The sequence below is a fragment of the Emydura macquarii genome, unplaced genomic scaffold (genome assembly GCF_026122565.2).
Source record: "Emydura macquarii macquarii isolate MOO-44397 ecotype Brisbane River unplaced genomic scaffold, CSIRO-AGI_Emac_v2 contig_2422, whole genome shotgun sequence".
NCBI lineage: Eukaryota > Metazoa > Chordata > Testudines > Chelidae > Emydura > Emydura macquarii.
Genome location: NW_027132559.1, coordinates 1,700,518 through 1,714,891, shown reverse-complemented (window position 1 = coordinate 1,714,891; position 14,374 = coordinate 1,700,518). Strand labels below are relative to the sequence as shown.

The window sequence follows — 14,374 nt, the reverse complement described above, 5'->3', positions numbered from 1 at the left end:
GCAAGGAGTTCCACAGATTGACTGTGCATTGTGTGAAGAAATACTTCCTTTTGTTTGCTTTAAACCTGCGGCCAATAACTGTATTTGGTGACCCCTTAGTTCTTGTGTTATGAGAAGGAGTAAATAGCACTTCCTTATTTACTTTCTCTATACTAGTCATGATTTTATAGACCTCTGTCATGTTCCCTGCTTAGTCATCTCTTTTCCAAGCTGAAAAGTCCCAGTCTTATTAATCTCTCCTCATATGGAAGCTGTTCCATACCCCTAATCATTTGTGTTTGCCCTTTTCTATACCGTTTCCAACTCCAATGTATCTTTTTTGAGATGAGGCAACCAGATCTGCATGTAGTAATCAAGATGTGGGAATACCATGGATTAATAAAGAGGCAATATGATATTTTCTGACTCATTATCTATCCTTTTCCTAATGATGCCTAATACTTCTCTCTAACATTGGGCCCAATGCTGCAAGTGCTGAGTTCCTTCAACCTTCATTGATTTTTATTTGAATTTCTCCTCCTTTGTAAGTGTTAACTATGATTTAGGGGCAATTCTGTGTCGAGTGAAATGAGTCTTTGTCTAAATACATATTTCAACTTAATCTTTTCACTTTCCCTGTCAACCATAAATACTAATGTACCATTTGTAGAGATGTGTTTCAGTATGTAGCAGACTCTTTTCATTTTCTCTCCCAACACTGCTTCTGTATCAGAACTAAAGGCCTTTCCATAAAAGTCTTCAAAATTCACATACAAGGGTTTATTGTACAAATTTGGCTTCTCCAGAAATTGCTTTATTGTTTTCAGTTGATTCCTTAATCCTGAATGAGACATTCCTTCCTAATCACAAAAAAAAATATTTGGTATATCACAAAATTACTTTAAAATATTTTCAATTAATACAATGGGGCTGTGCTCCTGACTGGGGCCTCTGTGCGCTTTTGTAATATAAATAAGCACAGTAATAATATTTAACAGAGTTTTTTTTTTTAAAGTGATATTTTTAATCAACTAGAAGGCCCAATATTTCCACCCTTGTTCACTCTGAGTAGTACATTGGGCCCCTAATCCTGCAGACACTTTCACATGTGCTTATCCTTACTACCGTAAGAAGTTCACAAAGGAAATCTCAGCTGCCTATTTATGGCTAGAATCTGTCCTCTCCTCTGTGCCACCTGATCAGCACAAAGTGGCAACTGAAATCTGCTCTCCTCCCCTTGCCGTTTCTGTAGATAATCAAGGAGGTATCTAGTTAAGTAAAGTTGGATCTTGAGATTGAGGAAGTGGAGGAAAAGGCAGATTAAAGTGGAAAATAAAGATATTCAGGAATGTGACTGGATTGAGTACCTGACTGATCCCATCAGATATTGCATGGGGATGGGCCTGTATTCCAAGGTGCGGTGCACAGGATGTAGGCAGCACATGAGTTCATAATCTCCCCACTGTCTGCTCTGTCATTTGCTTTTATTGCTTGTTATGTTCTAACCCATGCTTTTCTTTGCATGGCATCATAACTAACTGACAGACTGGTGAGTGCTAATCATGATAAAGATAACAGTATCCCTCTTGCTAACAGAAGTTTCCAGAGTTTAAGAACAGATTCCCAATAACGTCTCTGTGCTTCTGTGTACGTGGGCCAAGAAACATCCTCCCCACTACCATCACAAACCAACCTTTTGACAACCCAAAGCCTTGAGATTCAAGTTACATTTCTTTCTGAATGTAAGAAAATGAGGATGTATTATAACCAAAACATAGAGGTGATCCATGCTTCGGATGTAATAACATGGCATCAGCCTGGCTTCTTTCTGGTAGTGCCTGTCATTCTTTAATCAGATGGGTGAAAAGGGAATCATGTTATCAGAAGTACATCTCAGGACACTAGAAAACAGTGTAATCATACCTAGAGAAGTATGACAAAATGTATCTCAGGTTATTTTTAGTTCTACTGTGTAAATTGATATGGAGTCAACTCAAAGAAATAACCATTCTTCTCATGTGCTTCAGAAGAGTTCACATCTGAGTCACTGAATGATGTTTAGTTTAGAATCCTCACCTCTGTTTCTCATTTGCAGTTGCACCCACACCAATGTAAATCATGTGTCCTTCCATTCAAGTGAATGAGATCCACTGGTGTAATGATGCTACAAATGAGATCAGAATCTGGCCCAATCACTTCGGGGCAAAAATACCCTTACACTAAGCAAAACTGGAAACCTAGGACTAAGAAATCAATATCAAATTTTTGTGAGTGATATATAACAGTAATATCGATTAATTTCAGTAATTAGTTTGCAATTAGCAAATGTCTATGTCTATAAATGTCTATGAAAATACAGTATGCTAAGACCTGGGGTGAAAAGATTGAGTAGGTTCTCTGGCTTTGTACAGGAATGAAGAAAGAGAAGAAACAGACAGTCTCTGATATTGCAAATCTTGGTGATTTGTGCTGTAAGGTTTTCATTTACTACAGTGGCAGCATTATGTTCAATTTTAATTAAATCATGGGTATACGATCAGATTGGGATCAATCTTGAAATTCTAGTTTTTGGGATGGCACCATTTGTATGCTGCTAAATTAAAGAAAGTAATAGTGTTACCTCTTGATCTGCTTTGGAAATCTCTGTCTATTGCCAAGTGACATGGGGTTTCCATGTGGGTAGAAGAAAGAAAAATCTAAATATGAATCAAAATATATGAAGGATACTGTTCTCTTAAAAAAATCTACTTCATTTCACACACACAAGTGTAGAAAAACTACCACCTGAAAATTTGACTTACAGTTTGCAGATGACAGATAATTGAAGCACTAATTTATAGTTGGAGCCAGAAAATGTTGTCAGCCCGTAGTCTTTTTCAGGAAAAAAACAAAAATGAATAAAACCATAGCTCATTCATTTTGTTGCTGTTATATATTTTGTCTACTGAAATGGACAATAACAGTGAGAATAGTATTTTCTGCTAAATAAACTTGGCAGTATGAAACGTGGATCAATAATTGGCTTGCCCACCTTGGGGCACAAATATTGCCTATGTTCATCATCTTTCCCCAGTTAATGTGATTGGTTGAAGAATATGGAAATTTTTGCTGCAGCTGAATAGAAGTCAGAGGATCAGTTAATGTTCTGCTGTTAAACATCCTCTCGATAGGGAGCCTCAGGCTCGGTTCAAGATAATACACAATGAAGCTCCAAGACAGAAACAATTTAAATTACATTTTAATCAACCCTCAAGAGGAAAGGCAGTATTATGTGAAACTATTCATAGAAAAACAGCAATTTTTCTTATCGGTACTATCATTGGTATGCATTATGCTTGAACAATCTGATAAATTACCAGATTATCCCCTGATCCACTCAAAGGCCTCTTCTGTGATGCTTCGTAAAGAATTGCCCCCTCCTTTATCTTTTTGGGATATTGATGCTGGATAACCTGGGTATCTGATCAACTTGAGCAGAAGGTCATTGTATTTTAAAAATAAGTAGGGGGTGGGGATGGATGATGAGGCTGGGAAAGGGTAGGCACTGAGGTCATTTCTATTTGTATTCTAATGGCCTCATTGTGAATTTAAACAGATACTTGTGGCTTGTGGGTTTTTGTGTTTTTCCCCCAGTGTTTTTGCTATAAAGACCCATGATCTGTTTCTATTGCATGGACCTGGTCCAAAATCCAGTGAAGTCAAGAGGAGACTTTCAAGAGACTTCACTGGTGCTTTGGAAACAGGCCCTACTACTTTACCATGGACACATCTAGGCCTCAGTGCAGGAAGGTAGCATGCACTTAACTTTAAGTGCATGAATACTCTCCCCCATTTCAGTGGGACTAGTCATATGCTTACAGTTAAGCACATGCTTTGTTGGAACAGTACGCTAGAGCCTGCTCTATATTGGCGTTTTAGGTGTGCAGGAATGCAGGATTGAACCTTACATTATTATATCTTGTTCTTGTTACAGAAAGAAAATTCAATAAACAAAAAATTAACCATAAAAATCCTTTAATGAGAAATGTCATTGACAAAAACAAAATGGCAAGCATGTTTTGTTAATCCCATTTCTCAAGTTGTAAACAGAAACCACTGCTTAAAAGCAGCAAATCAATTTACTAACCATGGCTCTAAAATAAGGTGTTCTACAAATAGAAAATTAATGGGAAATGGATAATATTGTGCAGATTGATCAATGGAAATATAAAGGAAGACAAATTATGTGTAATTTTCATTTTTCCTCAGCCAATCAACTTCACCCCCATGTGTAACCATTAAAGAAAATAAAAAGATCACATTAATAATAATTAAACAAGCAGGTTGAATGCAATGCCTCGCCAGCCCTGTGGAATTAGTGCATTAAGAAAAAGATGTTTTATGTTGAGACACAACTGTATCACTAAGATTTCTGAGATTAGCTGAACTAAAAGCTTTACATGTTTTACATTACACCAAATCTACTAACCGTGCAAGCGAAGAGAGACTTGGAAGAGGGCCAAAATCAGGAGGGAAAGTGCTCAAGGAGGGATTTTTCTGAGCCATAGAAAATTATAAAAAGCGATGTTGAAATTATTAACAGCTATTACTACTTTTAATTTAATATAGATAATAGGCCATACACTGCATATACACCATATGCAATTCCCTTAACTTCATAAGGGGAGCAACAGCAAGCTGAGTTTTGTAATAGCATGGCAAACATCCAAGGAGCACTGAGGAGTTGAAGAAAGTTGTGGTTGGATGGGGAACACTTTTTTCTGAGTAAATATTGAACTGGTGGTGTTAGGGAACAGTATGCTGCTGGGAGATGGTCCAGTGGTTAGGGCACTAGCCTTAGATGCAGGAGAACTGAGTTAAATTCCTTGCTCTCTCTCACACTTCCGGTATGACCTCTGGCAAGTCATATACTCTCTGTGCCTCAGTTCCCCATGTGTAAAATGGGGATAATAATGGTATCACGTTGGGTGTTGTATAAGACGGGAGGTAATGTATTTTCAATCAAACCCTTTTTTTTTTTTTTTTTTTTTGACAAAAATGGCCCACCTCTAAATGAAAAATTTCAAGAAAAGAATTTTAGTTCGACATTTTCTGTTCTTTCTTGAAAAAACTGCAGCCCAAAAGAATTCAGTTTTTCAAAAAGCAAAACCTGAATTATGTCCAGTTTTTGGTTCTAAGGACCACACATTTTCAGTTTTTGGTTTTTCATTAAATAAAAACAAAAATTCTTCTGCAAAAAATATATATATATATTTTTTAAATCCTGTATCTTTTAAAGGGTTTTTTTTTTGGGGGGGTGGGGGGGGTGGGGAGGGGCGGTGCAGAAAACCATTTTCGGACCCATTCTAATTCTGGGTAAGAAGTACAAATGAGGTCCTAGTCACTGAAAATTGCAGGCCAGATTCTCCAGTCAGCTTCATCCACTTTGTTCCGCTCACATGGCACAGAGAACAGAATCCAGCCATAAATGGGCAGCTGAGATTTTCTTTGTGAATCAGCCCTCCCCAATGGTGTAAAGCCAATGGAGGCATCACAGCCAGTTCCTGTGCCAGCCACACAGCGTGGGTAGGGAAGATGCAACCTGAGCACTGATTTAATTTACATCAGTCAACAGCCCCACAGGACACAAATTCCAGGGATCAGTACAGGAGAATGACATCCTAATAATACCACCTTTCCTCTAGCCAGGCCCCGGACAGTAACAGTAGGGTGAGGGGTTTGTTAGGAGCCTCCATGCCAGCTCTGCATTCCCCTTGCACTGAGGGGATCCTCATGGAGCCAGGTGTCATGGCTCTACAGCCAGAATCCTCGGACAGTTGAAAGCTGCCTTGCCATACACCAGCATCTGGCCTGCAGTGTTAATAAGATACAAAAGACTTCCAGTTTAAGAATTGTCCCTGGAAAGAAATCTTTAATTTCCCTTCATGAAGAATTAATGTATTGAAGTTTGGGGCTTGGTTTGTTTCATCTCCGTGAGAATGAATATAATAACCACAGTCAACAATCTCCAATGTGCCAGCCTCACTGAGTGCTGCATGCCTGGACCAAATTCAGCCATGGTGTAACTTCATCAATTTCAGTGGCGCTCCACTTGCTTGCACCAGCAAGGAATTTGATCCCATGTGTCAGATGAACAGGAAAATGAATGACCCCACTGCTGGCCTGTGCAGCTGTACAAACCAGACTGCACTTTAACAAAAATCCAAATGACTTTGGAAGACATCCTAAGGTTAGTATTCGAGAGGACTTATAAATCAAATGACACTAAGCCATGTTGGTCATCCTGCTACAACAACTAAGCAACCTTAAGGTTTTCGCAACACCAGGTGATCATACAGTGTGATATTTGTATGAAAGGTCCATTTTTACCAAATCCTCACTGTCTGCTTTTGTTCAGAGCTTTGTTATTAATCTTGAGAGGCACGTCTGCCAGAGAACGTGGCGTCTGACTCTTCAAAGTTGCTCTTGTCTTGTCGACTCCCAGTTGTGCTTATTGTTGAATCTGTCTCACTTTCACTTGTTCCTTGTGTCTGCTAAGGAGCGCAAATCAGGTGCATGAGAGAAAAATAGATAAAGGTCATGTCTGAATTTCAACTATCGAGAGGAGAGGGATGCAGGAGAGGAGCAGAAGGTCAAAAATTGCCTCTACCCTTGTCAGTGTGCCTTAATCCCCTTGCCTCAAGAGATGGTTTGTCTGTTTGCTAGTTGGCCTAGAGTTTTCTGAGTCATCAGCCCTTGCTATCACAGAATTGCAGTGCTAGATGTATTCTGCAAATGTAGAAAGTAGTGCTTTATAAAGATTTGACATTGCCAGTATTCTGTATTTGGATTCAACAACTATTGCCAGGGGTCTGATTAAAGGGAATGGCATAACCTTTCTGCTGGAGCAAGCTCAGGCACTAGGTTTCTGAAAATGGAAGCTAGGAACCAGACATGCAATCAGAATGCAAACAATTATTATAAAATAATTTGAAAGTAAAATAAGCGACAATCAGTAATTTAATTAGTATTTTTCTCCACACTAGCTTTATTGCCGTGGGCCAAATACTCAGCTGGTGTAAATCCACCTACCTCCATTGAAGCCAATGGCAGTATTGCTAACCTTAAGCGTTCAAAAGTCATGAGTCAGGTCTCAAAAATTCATGAGACTGGCTTGAAAATCATGATATTACAAAAATAAATTTGGAGTTCTTTTTCTTTGCATTTAGGATTCTCATTTTCAAACTTTTCTGTACAAGAATGTGGGCTAAAAACTTAATTTTTTTCAAGTGTTTGTTCACATCCATTCCAATGTAGGTATGTGCACGCTGCATGCACCATTGCCGGAAGCTTTTCCCTAGTGGTATCTGCCAGATTGGCTTTGGTGCCCCCTGGAGTGATGCCCTCCTGGCACGGTATATGGGCAGCTGCTGCCCCACCAACCCCTCAGTTCCTTCTTTTCATCAGTGACAGTCGCTGGAATGCTCTTGTCTCTTGCTTTGCAAGTGATACTCCTGAGTGGTTGTTTCCTGTAAATAGTTGTAAATAGTCACTTCACAGAGTGTAAATAGTTAATTAGATTGAGCACTTAGTTACTTAGAGTACTTAGAATCCACGCTTTACAGGACTAACCCACCCGGGGCATGCCTTGATCCCAGGGCTTCTAATGTTGTGCAACTTGCCCAACGAACATACCGGTAAGCAACCAACACAGCAGCTCACCAGGAGCTTTTACAGAGGATGGGCCAAAACCTCGGTCTGGAGGTGGAGGAGAATGAGGACTCAGCCCTGGCCTTGGTGGACATATTAATACCCTCTGGAACAGCAAGGGTGGCCATACCTCTCAAAATCCATAAAGGCCCTGTGGCAAACTCCTGCATCCCTCCCACCCATGGCGAAGCGGATTGCGAAGTACTTCATACCCTCAAAGGGGTATGAGTATTTGTACGTGCACCCTCCTCCAGGATCCCTGGTTGTGGCCACAGCCAACAAGCAGGAGAGGCAAGGGCAACAAGGTCCATCACCAAAGGCTAAAGAGGCCAGGAAATTTGACCTGTTAGGAAGGAAAGTGTATTCCACGGGGGCCTCTAATTCAGGATCTCAGACCAGCAGGCTCTCTTCAGTTGCTATGACTTTAATTCCTGGTCGGCCATATCAAAATTTAAGGAACTCCTATCATCGGATTCCAGAGAAGAGTTCAAGGAATTGGTGGAGGAAGGCATGGCCATAGCCAAGGCACCCCTCCAGGCTGCCTTGGATGCTGCAGATGCAGCAGCCCGCAACATGGCCACGGTGATGGTGATGAGACGCAGCTCTTGGATCCAATCATCAGGCCTGCCCCATGAAGTACAACAAACAGTGCAGGACCTGCTGTTTGAGGGTACATCCCTCTTCTCCAATCAAACAGACGCACGGCTTCATAGTTTGAAGGACTCTCATGGCACTCTAAAGTCTCTGGACCTCCACACTCTGGCCCCATCCCAAAGGCACCTTAAGCCCCAGCCTTTGGGCTGTTTTTACCCACCACAGAACCCACAAAGACAGGACTTTGGGTGGCAGCGAAACAAAGGCTTTAAAAAGACACATTCCCACCATTCTTTGGGCACTAGACAGAACTTTTCAAGGTGCACTCGTGGGTGACACACCAGACTAAAACCTGGCTCTTACCCCTTTGTTTGGAAACTGTTTATCCCCCTTTTACCGGGCATGGATCAACATCACCTCGGATCCCTGGGTGCGCCGCACGGTAGAAGTGGAATACATCCTTCAGTTTCTCTCTTCCTCACCTTCCCTTCCCATCTTTCTTCAGGGACCCATCTCACAAGAGACTTCTAACTCAGGAGGTGCAGTCTCTCCTAAGGTGGGAGCGGTGGAGGAGGTTCCCACAGAACTAAGAGGCACGGGGTTCTACTCACGCTACTTCTCGATCCAGAAGTCCAACGGGGATCTCAGACCTATACTAGACCTGTGAAATCTCAACAAATTCATGAAAAAACTGAAGTTTTGTATTGTCTCCCTGTCCTCAATCATCCTTTCCCTAGATCCAGGGAACTGGTATGCTGCCCTCAATTTGTAGGATGCATATTTTCTTATAGTGATATTCCAGGGACACAGGCGATACCTCCGATTCATTGTAGGTCACAACCATTATCAGTTCACGGTGCTACTCTTGGGCCTGTCAGCAGCTCAGAGAGTATTTACAAACTGCATGGCAGTGGTGGTGGCTGCCCCTAGGAAAGCAGGAGTGCAGGTGTACCCATACCTGGAAGATTGGCTGATCAAGGGCCACTCTAGGGATCTGGTGGAAAGGCACATTAGACTCGTGCAATCCACTTTCTCGAATCTGGGGCTCCTAATAAACAGGCATAAGTCAATGTTCTTGCCAGTGCAGAGAATATAATTTAAAGGGGCGGTCCAAAGCCTCCTTCCCAGAGAGCTTTTTCAGAGCCATTGAAGCCCTCATAAATGGTCTAAGAACCTTTCCTATCACCACAGCAAGAAAGTGCCTGCAACTTCTGGGTCACAAGGCCTTTTGTACCTGCGTGGTGCAACATGCTCGACTCAAATTGCGATTCCTCCAGTCCTGGCTGGCATTATTATACATACCAGGCTGTAACCCACTAGACAAGATAACTACAATCCCATCAGTGGTGATCCTTGCCCTGTAATGGTGGCTGGACTGGGACATGGTGTGCAGGAGTGTCCCCTTCATGAGGCTAGTTCCTTTGATGTCACTAGTTACCAACGGCTCAGACGTGGGATGGGGAGCCTGGACTCAAGGCCTATGGTCACCAGACAAACTGACCCTTCCCATCAACGTCAGAGACTTGAGAGCGGAATGCTTAGTGTGCCAGGTGTTTCAATCCCACCTGCGGGGCAAATGCATCTCTGTACTAACGGACAATACTACAGCAATGTTCTATATAAACAAAACAGGATGGAGCTCGCTCCTCCCCCTTATGCCGGAGGCAGTGAATCTGTGGGATTAGCCCAGTCCATTCACCTAGAGGTGTTTTACCTACCAGGCTTGCAGAACAAGCTGGCGGACCACTTGAGGAGATCCTTTGTCAGCCATCACAAGTGGTCCATTCACCCTAATGTCTCGAATGTCACTTTCCAAAAGTGGGGCTTTTCCCAAATAGACCTGTTTGCAACCAGGCTCAACAGAAAATGTTCCCAGTTCTGCTCATGCCTGGGGCACAACCCAGGCTCCCTCTCAGATGCTTTTCTACTTTCTTGGGAAGGGAGTCTGTTTTATGCCTTTTCTCCGATGGTCCTGATGCACAGCGTGTTGCTCAAGGTCTGAAGGGACAAAGTGAAGGTGATTCTCATAGCCCCGACATGGCCTCAATGATATTCGTTCTCAGTCCTCCTGCACCTGTCAACAGACAAGCCTGTCAGCCTCCCAATGCTCCTGGACCTGATCTCGCAGGAGCACGGCTGCTGGCTCCACCCAAATCTCAGGTGGCTGCATCTGACGGCGTGGAAGCTTCATGGTTGAGTGGAGCAGGGCTACTCTGCACTTGTGCAGACCGTCCTTATGAGTAGCAGGAAGCTGTCAACCAGGTCAGCATATGTGGTGAAATGGAAGAGGTACTTGTTGTGGGCATTGCAGAAAGGGGTCCTGGCAAATGAGACACCCCTGCCTCTTATCCTGGACTATTTGCTCCACCTGAAGGCCTTGCGGCATTGTCCATATGAGTTCACTTGGCCGTGATCTTGGCTTTCCATCCACCAGTAAATGACCAGTCAGTATTTTCTAACCCCATTTGCTCTTGGTTCTTGAAGGGGCTGGAGCATTTATACTCCCAGATGAGTCAATCCCTGCCTCCCTGGGACCTCAATCTGGTGCTGTCAAGGTTCATGGGGCCCCCATTCAAGCCTATGACGACATCTTTTGTGGAAAGTAGTCTTCTTAGTTGCCATTACTTTGGCTAGGAGGGTTTCAGAGATCAGGGCCCTTACCTCTGAACCACCATATACTGTCTTCTTTAAGAACGATGTTCGACTTCGCCCACATCTGTCCTTCCTCCCCAAGGAGTAGCCAGGACATTTTTCTCCTGATATTTTATCCTAAGCCACACATTACCAGGGAAGAGCAAAGGCTCCATTCTCTAGATGTCAGGTGTACCCTGGTGTTCTACATAGAGAGGACCAAACCATTTTGGAAGACCACTCAACTCTTCATCACAATTGCAGACAGAATGAAAGGGGACCCAGACTCTCCTCAGAGAATCTCCTCATGGATTACATCATGCATACGCACGTGCTATGATCTGGCAAAGATATCACCTCCTCACCTAACAGCGCACTCCATGCTGTCACATGCTTCATCAGCGGCTTTTGTGGCACAGGTCCCAATTCTGGACATCTGCAATGTGGCGACCTGGTCATCCATCCACATGTTCACTGCACACAGTGCCATCATGCAACAGGCTAGGAACGATGCAGCCTTGGACAAGGAATCCTCCAGTCCGTGTCAAATCTAAACTCCAATCCCACCTCCTGACTCTCAGCTTGGGAATCACTTACATTGGAATGGACATGAGCAAGCACTTAAAGAAGAAAAAATGGTTACTAATTTTTCCATAATTCTTCTTCTTTGAGATGTGTTGCTCATGTCCATTTCAAAACCCACCCACTTACTCCTTTATTGGAGTAGGCGGCAAGGAGGGAACTGGGAACTATATACTGCGCCATGAGGGCACCACTCCAGGGGGACCAGAGCCGACCTGGCACATACCTCTAGGAAAAAGCTTCTGGTGATGATGCATGCAGCACGTACACACCTACATTGGAATGGACATGTGCAACGCCTCTCAAAGAACAACAGTTATGGAAAGGTTAGTAACCGGTTTTTAAAAAATAGAAGCTGAGTTTCTTAGCTAACCATAACTGTTTATGGGCTTTAAGAAAAACTCCAAATGTTAGAATTGTTATAAAATTGCGAGAATTGGCAGCTCTGCAATAGGATAATGCCAGTGTATAGCAGTTGAAGATTTGGGCCATAAAATACCATTGACTTCAATGGAATTACTCCTGATTTACAACAGCAAAAGTGAGATCAGAATCAGGCTGTAATTCTGCAGATGAAGAAAAGGTTTGTAAATTTAAAATTAATCTTTTTCTTCTTTATCCACTAATTTTCCATCACTCCTTTTTCTTTATTTTCTAATTCAGGCAAGTGTAAGACAAAAAAAGCTCGGTGTGTATATTTAACATAAAATTGAATCATTTGGAATTGTACTCTGTTTTTGCTGCTTTTAAACAATTTAGATCCTTTATAAAGATGAAGATTTGCTTTGTGGAATAACTCTCATATCTTCTAGCATGATAAAATCTGTTACTAAATTTAATCCCTAAATAGCGATGCTGAGATACATTTTGATTAGTGAACTCTGAGAATTTTTTAAATCTGTATCTTCTGTATGGATAGCAAGTAAATATAACTAAATGCACACAGCTTTAATTAAATTGTCAGTGCAGAGACAGTGATGTTGGGAGATGGTTGCACAGTCATTCCTTTTTAATGTCTGTGCTTCATAATTGGGGTAATTCCAGATTTATGAGGATTAGAAGAACCATATACCCGAAAGTGTTTCTTGATGATTCTTAGAAAAATGAATGTGCATGTACGCTGTGAGAGTGGACCCACAGACAGGAAAATGACAGCTAGATAATGCCCCCTACCTGGAATCAAATACTGCATTTAAGTGAACATTTAAAAAAATTGTACGTGCCCAGCTAGAGATATTACAGGCTGCCAGTAGATGAAAACAATACAGTAGCTAGAAGGAAAGAAGACAGAAAAACATGGTTTCCGAAGCAGACAATGTGTACTACTTATTAAGCAGGACAGTCTATCACAGTAAAATTTGGCCTGAGTTTTCAAAACTGACCAATATTTTGGGGTCCCTCCATTTTTGGGTCCCCACTTTAAGACACCATAAAGAGCTTGATTTTTCCAGAGGATTGGGTTGGTTCTCAGCGTGACTAAAACTCAGGTCCCTTTTAAGCGTCTCAAGTTGGGCACCCAAACGTGGAGGCACTCAAAATCACTGACCCTCTCTGAAAATTGTCACCAGTAACACTAGTCCCAATGGTAAGCACAATGCTCAGTAGTAACAGTTTGCAATTTCAGGTGCTGAATTAATCAGGAAAGCAATGGAAAATTAAAAAAACCCCAACAAAATCTGTTGTGCTGCTGAGAAATGGAAAGTACAGGAGCAATAGGAATGGCTAGTGGTTCATGTTTACTTTATTCAGTTTAAATTCTGCTTTTAAAAAGAGATAGAGCTGGTGTTTTAAACATCAACATTGTTATGGAAGGGAGAAGGAGGTGAGATGCCTGTTGTTGTTTCTAATGATTTCATGTGTGTGTTGTCTGCACCACAGCAGATGTTCACATACATACATCATATCCCTGCCTGCCTGAGACAGCTGTCAGGAGATCAAGGCTGCCATATAACATATGCCAACATAGTGCTGCCCTTCAGTACTAATAGGATTTTTATTAATGAAGGTACAGAATGTTGCTCATTGTTTCTCCATGAATAGTGCTTTAATTGGTGTAGTTAAAAATGGTGGGAAATAGGCCTAAAATTGGGAGCTGAGAAATCTAGCCTTTTCCTAGGAGCATTGGAGAATGAGAAGCCACTGATGCCCCTATGAGAGAGTTCTGTATTGTAGGCGAGATGGGCAGCCCATTCAGGTAAAATTCCCATTAACTCCAGTAGGAATTGTGTTGGATTAGGGACGGAAGGTCCTATCCCACAAGATGTTAAACATTCTCAACTCCCATTTTAGCCAATGACAAGTAAGGGTGCTCTGCACTTTGCTCAGGACATCTAGTGAACCTTCAGGCTCAACACCTTTGTAAGGATTTCAAGAATGGCCCTATTTATAACGGATGGAATTCAGCAGTGGTCCATAGGCCTTTACACTGGGTGAATTTAATTACTCGGTTCATCTCTCATTTACACTATGGTCCCTTTACACTGCTCTTTCAGCAAAAATTCTAACGGGTCATAAATGCTTCATGTTTCTAAAATAAAGGCATAAATAGATTTTTTTTTTTAAATAAAAGACAGAAAATGGTAATTAATGTCCAGTGCACATATGCAGCATTGCTGAAAGCGTTGCCTGGTAACCAGTGGAAGGCATGTCACCAAGCAACCCGGAACCAGCGATACAATTGGAATCTTATTGCAGACTGAAGAGTTTTTTTCAGGGCAGGAGAGAGATTGACTCTTAGTCAGCTATCTTCTTGGTGACCTGCAGCTACACTCTTTTTTTTTTTTTTTTTTGGACAGAAAAACACAGTCTTGAAAAAAAAATCTATAGTTTAGTAGAAAGGCTATAAATAATTACTAACCCATGCAAAGGAAACCTTACAGCAGCGTTAAAGGCTAAAGAT

The 14,374-nt window shown here is 41.9% G+C and overlaps 1 protein-coding gene across 4 annotated transcripts in view; it reads left to right on the top strand.

Moving 5' to 3' along the window:
- The window catches only part of TMEM108 (transmembrane protein 108), a 238,885-nt gene that overhangs the window by 168,595 nt on the left and 55,916 nt on the right, over nt 1–14,374 (top strand). The window lies entirely within an intron of this gene.